Consider the following 11,459-nt stretch of genomic DNA (forward strand, 5'->3'; position numbering starts at 1 on the left):
TTTGCGCACAATTTGCGAACAATAGAAACCTTTTTTCAAAGAAATTTATCCACGTATAGACTGTACATAATCTGCCTACCTTCAAATTTACGAATTGATCATTACTGAGGGTGGGAAATTATTATACTCAAACAACATTTTCCTTCACCTTATAGGCTTAAGACTTTCTGTCTCATCATATCCTGATGTTATAAGTTATATGTTATATGACTAGCTGGTTTAAAAATATTATTTGAACTATTTACTTAAGAAGCACTTCCTTAAAAAGCCATTATTTAAAATTTTGACAAATTACAAATTGCACAAATTACAATTACAATCATTTTTCATATCAAAACATTAATTTATTTATTTGTTAATACATATTTAATATTTATTGGTATGCGTTTGCATTCAAAATGTTAAAAGATCATTTTTTTTTTGATTTGTAATCACAATATATTTTTTTTTATATAATTTTTTTTTTTAATATTTCTATTCTACGCACGGGTATTTTCTTTCTTTATTTTTAAATCAGTAGAGATTGACTTGAATTTCCATTAGTATTTGAATAATTTGGTGAATGTGAGTGTGGGAGGTATAAAATTTACTATTGAAGTGCATGTGAACGTTTTCAGCTCCGTTCGTTTTTCTTTGGCTATTGTCTGGTTCACTAGCCCATAATTCTACAAGGAGCTATTGAAGTTATTTCAATAAATTCATCCGGAACTTCATTAGACTTTAAATAAGGTAAACCGAAAAAGCCACCTTTCAATTTCAGAATCATTTTCAAGTATTCTCTTAATAACACTTTATTTTTTTTTTCAAACACCTGAACCAACTATGTCCTTTGTTAATTGACGGGTGTTCAATTGATATCAATAACATTGATAGCGTACGGGCAGCTTAAGACACCCGGTACACCCAAAACTGTACCTACCGGCTACCACCAGGTTTTCATTGTTCACTATTTTGTGCGCGAAAAGTTGTCGTAAATTTAAAATATAATATATTAATATGTGCGCAAACGATTCCACCTTAGCACTTTTCTAGAAGTCTGGTATATCGTATATTATATATAAGTGTTTAGTTTGGAACTAATATGTATAATGTATGTTTAATAAAACCCAGAAAGAACTTCAAATATGTACACAGATTACAGGTGTCTCATTGTGTAGCCACAGACGGTAATCGTCCGAAATATGCCTTTAAACCTTACAATATTGTACATATTTATTTGAATAATAAACAGAAATGCATGGGTCAACATTTAAAATGTTTTATCATTTGTTTATTGTTAAATAGGCTCACTAAGGTTATTAGAAAACACACAAAAAAAACTTTTTTTTATAGAGTACAAATACTTTTTATTCGAAATCCTTGTATGCAATTCTAAATAAATTATTTTTTTAATTTTAATTCTCAAATATATTTTAAACACAGTTGACTAACTGCATACTAACTCTATATTAATTACTTACACTAATGTAAATCCATAATGTAATAATAAATTACTATAATATAGTGATTATAATTAAAATCAAATATGGATTATAGTTAAAACTATTAAGTAATAACAAATGTTTGATATCATCTAGGGGCTAGTAAATAATTATTCCATTATGTATAATGTACCTATATATATATATATGTATATAATACATATTTATATAAAAACTTTTAACTCAGTGTATATTATTGTTTACTATATTTGTATACGCTCCTATGATTACATTAGTTAAGAACCTAATGTAATTCATTATATTTATTGGAATTGAATTATAGTAAAACAAAATGCAATATTTTTTTATAAGCAAATTTATACAAATAGTCAGTACTGGAAATAGATGGCTGCATTTATTAATTTTAGTTCGCAGATGTTAATAGATTGCTCGGATATGGACTCAATAGACCAACTTTTAAAACTTCTAAAAATATTCATTTTTATGTATAATATTATGTATACGAGGTACCAAAAAATGTATACTGTCTAACAAAATGTTAAGGTTAAGGGGATTGAATAAGTGGTGATTTTCTGCCTTTGTTTAATACACACGAGCACAACATAGGATTAGATGAGTTATATTTCCAACGTACCAATTGATCTAGTAATGCAATAAAAATGCTGAAAACATGATTTGAATTTTTCGTAGTCTATTTGAGATCTTCCCCTCGTTTTTATAATTAATAAAAATAATTTAATGCATTTAAATATGCCTTTTTTTTTTTTTATTTCTACTTTTTTAGGATTTAGGGAAATAAAATTAAAAAGTGGTTCCATCTCAAGTGTACATGACAATAAATTTAAATAGGTTTTCAGAACTCTTATCAGTTCACTAGAACAATCAGTACGATGCAAATAATGGAAATATAATGGAAATATCGCATCCAAATATCTATGTAACACGCGTGTTCAACAAATACAGACAATCACTGCTTACAATCCAATTAAAGAAAATATAAAATCAATTATTGGCGTTATACGTTACACTTTATGCTTTCAAGGAAATAGAAATGGCGTATAGAAAACCCCATGTAATACTGAGTGTCTGAGAGTACGATACTGGAAACTAGAACGTACACACGTGATATTTGAGGAAAAACCTTGAAGTGAACGTTAATAATAATAATATCTACACCTATAAAATACGCTTACAAAACTCGTGTTTTAAATTACAAATAAATATTTATTGTTTACGTATTTTATAAAATACACATTAAAAACAATAAAAATAAATTATTATACCATATTATTATGATAGTTAAATATTGTAATTCAGTAAATTATGTTTATAAAGGGTGTTGAATAGGTACAAAAATATTTCTACGAATAAAATTAACGATTATTTATTATTATCATTATTTATTTAGTATCCACCTAACTAAATAACGTGTATATGTAAATGTAAAATAAAATATAAATTTATTTAAGCAATAATTGAAAATTTTAAGAGTCCGAATAAATTACATAGGAAACTGTCATAAAACTGATGGAAAAATTTGAAGTGACGTGGAAGAGCAAAAAAAGATTTTTTGTCAGTCATGGTTACGTCAACCGGAAAGACTATTTCCCTCTTTCATTCAGTACTCCACTCTCTCTATATCTCTCTACCTCTCTTATTCATGAGAGACTGGAACAGCACTAATATACTTTTTTCAAACAGTATTCGTCTGCTATTGAGATAACCACCGATTGGAAATAATTAGTAAGTATATGTCTTGCAATCGAACGGATAAGATTGGGTGATCAACATCAGCCACATGGCGACGACTGTCCCCTAGGGTATTATTATTATTACTTTAGCGATGGCCAACAGTTTTCTGAATTCGCGTGTTGAACGATATTCGTTGATTTAGGTTTTCATAATTTTATTTTCATATATACAGTGATACTGCGTACAGGGTGATTCACTGAGTACGCTCATCTCACTGTTATCCTTTATTAATAATGCTTTTTTTTTTTTTTAATTCTGGTTTTTATAATTTTTATAAATACTACTGAAATACCGTGTTTTAAAATACTTATTTTACATTTTTTTTGCCACTTAAAGAGTGGTGGTACAAACTTGATTTTTCTAATGCGTTTAAATCGAAATTCGAACAAGTAATTTCTGAGTTATTTATCTTTAATTACCTACCTACCTACTGAAATGATAAAATTCGTTAATTATGGTTTTACATAAAATATAAAATATTATATTATAAAGTCTAGTACTTATTATAATCGGGACATTTTTACAAATTTTAAAATCTATTAGTATTAACGTATAAATTAATTAATATAATTGTCTAATCATTATAACCCCCATATCATCTAAATCTATTATCATAACTATTATCCTTAGTACATTATTATTAATAACTTAGAAACTACCTATTCCTTCACATTTCTATTTAGATGCATTTTTAGAACAATAATTGTATGCAACGTTACGAAAAAATCATCTGTTGAACAATTTATAGTAGGTATACCTATATAATAATAAAAGCTTCTCATTTTTTTTCTCATTTGGAAAAAAAGTGTGTACAATCGCAGAAATTAAATGACAACAAATATAAGTATCTATTTGAAGATATAGTCCTTACGCATACTTTAAGAATCCAAAACTTTTGAATTCGAATAAATTAATTATTAGAAGGATGTTATCAGCACACTATTTGATTTTCTCTTTTTGGCCTACACGCACAACATGGCAAATTGACGTTCAACAGAACTAACTTTGTGTTGTATACCTTCAGTATTATAGTAAAATAACATATTATCAAACTTAATTTTAGGAACATTATTCGTGTTTGTACGTTGGCTTTTCACGATATATCAATTATAAAGCGAGATTTGGAGGTGAACAAACTTTATGAACCATTCTGTATATAGTCCACGCGTCAGCAAATCGCATTTGAAAATAGCGATTATGATAGGGTGATGAGGATGAGCAGGAAAAAAAGAGGAAGAGAGTTCCCGAGGAACATCGAGTAGATCCCTTGGGAACGCTAAAAACTGTTTTCATTTATATATAGGTCAAGTTATACGCATACATACATACACCACTGCACGTGGACACGAACGCGTATGGATATATTCTATAGTCGTTTTACTACCGTGCGATGTCAACACGTTTAAAAAAAAGAAATGGTAAAAATGTTGGATATTTTTACAGATAGGGTGCTGTGAAGAAAGATACGATACGAAATAATGTCATAAACTCGTCGTTTTTATATAAGCACACTGGGGCGGCGATGATGGTCTTAAGTACCGGTACGTGTGCAACGAATATTGCCAAGTATTAGTGGTTTTTCATTTTTTCTCTAGCGGTTTATTAAGGTCGTCTGTTAAAACAATATACCCTAGGTTATAACCTGTATAGTAAGATAAAAATAAATATCGTTTTTACTGATGAATAAAACATTATGCTAGTTCACCTCCATATGTTTAAGATAGACATTTAAATCGTTAAATATGTGTTTTTTTCAATATTTAACTATTAATTGTAGATTTTTTACAGTAGGTACTTATAATATTAAATTACATTTTAGATTCTGAACTAGGTATTATTGTATTAATATTGGTTATACAGTGTTATAAGAGTGATATTGCTTATTAAATATTATAATATAGTAAATTCTTTTATATAATTATTAAACATCTAGACGATAATATACAATTAAAATTATAAAACACAATATTACCGGCCTAGACCATAAGAAAAGTTAAACACTTGGAATTAAAACATACAAAATATTCAAATAATTGTGATATAATTTTACTTTTATTGTTTGCTATTCGAACACATTTTTATTCGAATAGATTATCTAGATAAAAATGTCACCAACATGCGTCCTGCAATCCTGCATACAATCCATTTAATATTAATAGATTAAATATTTGACACAAATGGAGCTTTTAATAGTAATATTAGAATTTTTGTTGCATCTCATTGTAATTCAGAAAATATATTAAAAATGCTAGTAAATCTTTTTAAATAAAATTAGGTAAAGGCACTTAATACAATTTCAACCATTTTTAAATATAATTATAATTTTGATAATTATTTTTTTTCCCGTATTTTTTTATGTAATTTATCATTTTAATGTACATAAGCTAAAAATGTAACACCTGCAAAATAATGTCACATTGATTTAATGATATCTATATACCATATAGTCATATGTGTAACATAATAAACACATATTTTTAAGAACCTTAAATAAATAAATAAATATTTTTTATAAACGCTTTAAATATTTAAATTTCTTATTCTTATTCCTAAAAACTAGAGTATAATAAACTGAGCTCTAATCACAATTGTTTTCCGATTGCATCATTACAGTGACACAAGTTCTGTGAGATACAGTAAAGCTGCCATAGCTTTTTCTTGAAAAGTATTGAGACTTTATACACAATTAGGTTACTTATCTACACTTAACATTTGTTTTATTTTAAAACAATAAAAGTAAAAACATGGTACCTATATCATTGAGTATTTTATTTCGTTCTTCTTGGTGCGAGACAATAATATATGATCATTTATGATAAATCATTACTAAAATAAATTATTTTGAGAGGAACTCAGTTCCCTTTATTGTTTATTTTTTTAAACTTTAGTGGGTAGTATTCTACTCTAAATAAAATATGATAACAAAAAAATTAATTTAACGCATCTTCTTAAAAATATTTCATATTTTTTTTAAATACATTAAATAATAAAATAAATTACAAAAGGTTATGTATTAGAAGGCTCATACCTACTGTAGATTGTTTTGTAATTTCATAATTATATATGAAAACTATTATAAAATCAATACTATTTGATAAATATTTATATAATATACCAACCCAATTGATATACTAAATAGAGGAGTATAGGTATTTTATCCATGACACGACGTTCTTTTTTGTAAATGTTTTATAAAAATGAACTGCTTGCTTGAAACCTAATAGGTACCTATAATATTATTTGAAAAATTAATGAATAATGTATGAGAAAAATCGTAATACTATTATTAAGTACCTATAGGTAAATAATATATTAAATTTTGTTAATAAAATATATAATAGATATTTGAAATTAGAACAGAATACAGATACAATCAAATACAAATATAAATTTAAAAATATTTGATAATAATTCTATGATAACGTATCAATGAATCGATTATACGATTACACTTGAGTATTTTTTATAAGATATAAACTACGTGCCCTGACAAAATAAAGACAAATTTAGACAGAAAAGAATTCGTCATGGAATCCGGGTGTCTGTAATTAAAAATTCCTTTAGTTGCGTAAAAATTAATCAATTAAATAGCTTATTCAATAAAATTTAAAAATATATTAAAGAATTAATTTACCCATTATATATATATATATAATTAATATTGTTTGAGAGTCTGAGAGACAAGATTAATGAACCGTGTTGAACCTATTATGAAAATTACATTTGAATTGCAAACTATCAGGTTAATATTTCTTCGATTTATAGGCTTTTTATAAATTACATAAAAATGTTTTATTTTTCTCCTTCGTATAACCCAATTTTTAGTTGATCGAGCTAATGTATATTCCATATTATACCATATACTCAGTATTCACATAATATAAAAAATATATATGTACATATATAATATATTTTGTAATACTTATAACGATAAATAAATAAATATATATATATATATATAATATATCGATTCAGATTTACTATTGGGTTATATATATATATATACAAGATCAACTAAAACATTTAATTTTTTTCCAGCATATTTCCCCATTTACCAATTCTCTCCACCCAAGAACTTTATATTTCTATTATTAATTATTATATTTTGTAAATAACGTTTAAACATTTATTTGTATTTCTGGTATGTATACTTAAAATATGTTATTCTATATCATATACGAATAAAATGTAAAATATTACCTCATATGTAAAATATAAGTGTTTCCGATAGATAGGTATATATTAATTATTAACAGTTAAAGTAATGCAGTTTTTCCGTAAATCTTGGTATTCGACAGAAATTAACGTTAATTTTATAGAAAATGTGTTTTGAAATAATATATTCATTGAATTTCTTCAAACGGCTAATAATGTTGTTTACTTTGGACAGGATTTAGATACAGTAGCACATGCATTTAAAACCATTTTATCATCACATTAATTGTAATACCAACCCACCTATGGGCTATGAGAACCTCTAATAACTATAGGTACGTCAAGTAAGTTTAATGTTTATATTTATATTAAAGAAATAATTTATAAACAGATACTTTTATTCAATGGAGTCGTGTACTCATATATAATATATATACATTCAAAAATACTTTTGTAATATTTATAACAAAATATAATATAAAAATCTGGACTCGTGCATTCGTGCATAGTGCATACGTTGGAAGTCTATACTATCAGTAGGCAGGAGTCGATAAAATATGTTTTGTAATAGTTGAAATTTGAGTTAGGAATGTTAACATTTTAAATGAGTACTATTGCATTTTGAAAAACAATTAGCTGTTCAAATTTCAAAGTTGTTTAAGCAGTATATTTTTACTTACACCAAAAAATATTTTGTTTTAAACAAATATTATATAAAACATGAAATGTAATAAAAAAAATCAAATTAAACTTGAAGGCTCTACAATTTTTAAGGCCAAAAAAATACATAGGCACCTACTTGATATTTATAAAATATTAAAATAAAACACTTGTTACTTTGTTAGTATGATGAATCCTGCTAACAATTTTCAATAAAATGGCATTGTAATATAGAAATTTCCGAACACTTTACGCCATGGAAAAACATTTATTTTTAATTGCCTATACATTTATATAAATATAATTAATAATAATTATTATTAATTAAGATTATATATATTATAATGTTTGAAAATCTTACATAATCATGCCATATAATATACAATTTGGAAGACCTTGAGATAAATATGTTTATAGCATACTAAAAAATAAACCTATTATATTATAAAATTCGTTGAATAATATTATTTACTTTAATCTATTTGTAATAAATCTTAATTTAATTTATTATCTTAATTTTTCTTAACATAATTCTTTAGTTAAGAAATGATTATATAATATATAATTATTTGTATTGTTATTACGTTATTGACCATTGGTATATTGTAAAACAAAGTTGTAATACATCATAATCTATACATGAATAATAAGTATTTATAATTTGTTTTGAATTCCAATTACAGTAACTCTTATTAAACGTATTAAACAAAAATACATTTTATTTGAATAACTAAGATTTTTTAATACTAGTATAATAAATTAAATCAGATGCTTAAAGATTTGCTCTTCATTATACCTATAGGTAACTAAAATTATAATGAAGGAATAAGACGCCAAAAAAATCTAATTATTTAATTAGACATTAATTTAATAAACTTAATGTAATTAGGCGCATTGATCCATTTTCCCCTTCATTCCTATTTTCGTGTTAATTTTTTAAGCATTTTCGTGTTAGCATTTTATTTTAAATAATACTATACTATAATATTATAAATAAATGTCGCATTTCCAATTAAAGTTAAACTTGATCACATAATTGTGTGTCATTTGGGAGTAGTCTGTTTCATTTTTTATTTTTGAAATGATAAATGATTCTTATCAAAGAAATTTCTTGTACTTACACAATTGAAACTTAAGCATAGGTACATCATCCTATTCCTGTCTTAAAAATCGTAGTCTTATTGAATTAATGTACATTCACAGAATGTAATAGCATTTTGTAGGTAGGTATCTATATTTAAACCTATATTATATTATATATGATGATTGTATATGTTCATTGTTCTTATTATTGTGTCATAATATTATGTTATTTAATTTTAAAGCCCTTAATATTATTATGCACTGACGTCTAAATTATAAATTACTATTGTAGTGTTACAATCTATGCATGATAATGTAAATATTATCCAGTAACCCAAAACATCAAACAATACATTATTATTAATTATATTGTAAGATATTGCACGATGCAAATTATGTATGTTTCATCTACCTATTCAATATTAATCCAAATCCATCTATCGATTTATGTACCTATGTGGTTTGTAGGTTGTAGGTATATTATAATTTATAAGTATCCAATATTAATATTTGGTTTAAGCGTTTACCTTACTCAATAGGTATAAACTACCTATGTATACATACATTAATCCAATAGCTTGAGACTACATGTGGCCATTGTGTGTATAGGTCTATCATAAACTGTGTACTACTCAAACAAAATATTATTTTAAGCTTTTAAGCATCATTTTCGCATATATTTATTGATCTCATTCTGTAATTTTATCGTAAATCAAATAATGTTGAAAGATCGTCTTTCAAATGTAATGTTTTTATTGTTGTCTAAATTTATAGGTAATTATTATAATTTATAACTCAGCACCATAGGTATTAATTAAAAGAGAGTAAAACAATACAAGTGCCAAACAAATGGTCTCGTCTCTCTACATTTTGTCATTATTTTTAACGGTTAACGAAAATCCGATCGTTTAAAACTATTGTATTGCAATATAATATAATTTCCACCGGAAGGAAATTCAACGTAACACCAACGCACTCTAGTGATATATTCGAGAGTACAATTTTCCAACGCACCAAACAACCAAGGTTGAAAACCATATAAACACACTTACTGTTTTAGAGATAAAGAAAACAGGCCACAGTGATGATATCAAATTATCATTTTTACGTAGGTAATCAACAAATAAAAAAAAAAAAATTTTTCTTCTGGGTTATATCGACGGCAAGTAATTGTAACATTAGGTACAATAATGATAAGTGTAAATCTAGCTCACTCAAATATTTTATAATAATTTTTAAATATATTAGATACCTATGTTGATACCAACTTCAAAGTTGATGTAAATAAATGTACATATAAAATATATTGACGTAGATTTGTAAGCCAAAACGCATGAAATCGATGCATATATTTACTGTGGTAGAAATTGATAAGTGTGGATTTGTTGTTTAAAATTTTTAATTTTGCTACTTGTACACCCGATTTAACCTATTGACCCAGTAACGAGATAGTGTGTATGAAATTGTATTACAATCGTCAATAATATATTGTGGTTTTATGATCTAATTTGTAAACGAATCATATATGATAATATGTACTATAGAAAATTGTATATTTTACGTATAGATTATAATATAGTCCACCGCGTACGCGGAAGTTTTAGATTTCGTATACACACGTGAAGGGCGAGATGAAAATACCCATCCGAAGGTCTACACTAACGAATGACCTACTACTATAATACTAATACTACTACTACTGATACATAGTTAGATTATATTTTATTCGCCAAGTTATTGCCGTCTAAGACTTCTACACGTATGCCTCGACAGACTCTAAATCTACCAAAACAACAGCTACGGTACTCTAAGTTTTTTGTTAGTAGGTCATTCGACTCACCTTCCATTGACAAAGTTCAGTTCACGAGTGTATGTGTGTGTATATAATAAAATAAATTATGTTAATAGACACGAGGTTCGTAAAATGATTACGTTACTGGTCGTTGTCACGTGAATAAAAAGTGATAAAAAAAAAATGAAACAATATAATACGTTCTCCACGCAAATGTAAGCAATGAATAAAAGTGTAAATAAGAAACGTTAGAATTTCGGAAGGACCGCGCAGTTTAATGTAAAACAGAAAAATTATCGTACAGAATAACGTACGGAAACGAATCAATATAATGAATACAATTATAATACTATATTATAATATTCGTTAACGAAAAAATGATCAGAACGTCATAATAAATCCTCAATCCTTTTACTCGCGTTTTACTACGATAATCGTAAACGATATTTACTCCTTCTCTTTGGAGTCGTCTCGGTGTTTTTTTGTTTTGCGTGTAGCGGTTCATAATTCGACGCATTCCTGCGCAATGTCCCTAGCCGAGATTTCCCCCCACCAGTCACCCGACCAAAAAGGGG

At 26.3% G+C, this 11,459-nt stretch overlaps 1 protein-coding gene across 1 annotated transcript in view; it reads right to left on the bottom strand.

The window, feature by feature from the left end:
* LOC100575343 overlaps positions 1 to 11,459 on the bottom strand; it is a 59,481-nt gene extending 48,022 nt beyond the window's left edge. The window contains exon 1 of the mRNA XM_029488142.1: positions 10,933 to 11,459. The gene's annotated coding sequence lies outside the window, so the exon portion shown is untranslated. The remainder of the gene's footprint in view (positions 1 to 10,932) is intronic.

This window comes from Acyrthosiphon pisum, chromosome A1 (genome assembly GCF_005508785.2).
Source record: "Acyrthosiphon pisum isolate AL4f chromosome A1, pea_aphid_22Mar2018_4r6ur, whole genome shotgun sequence".
NCBI classification, from domain to species: domain Eukaryota; kingdom Metazoa; phylum Arthropoda; class Insecta; order Hemiptera; family Aphididae; genus Acyrthosiphon; species Acyrthosiphon pisum.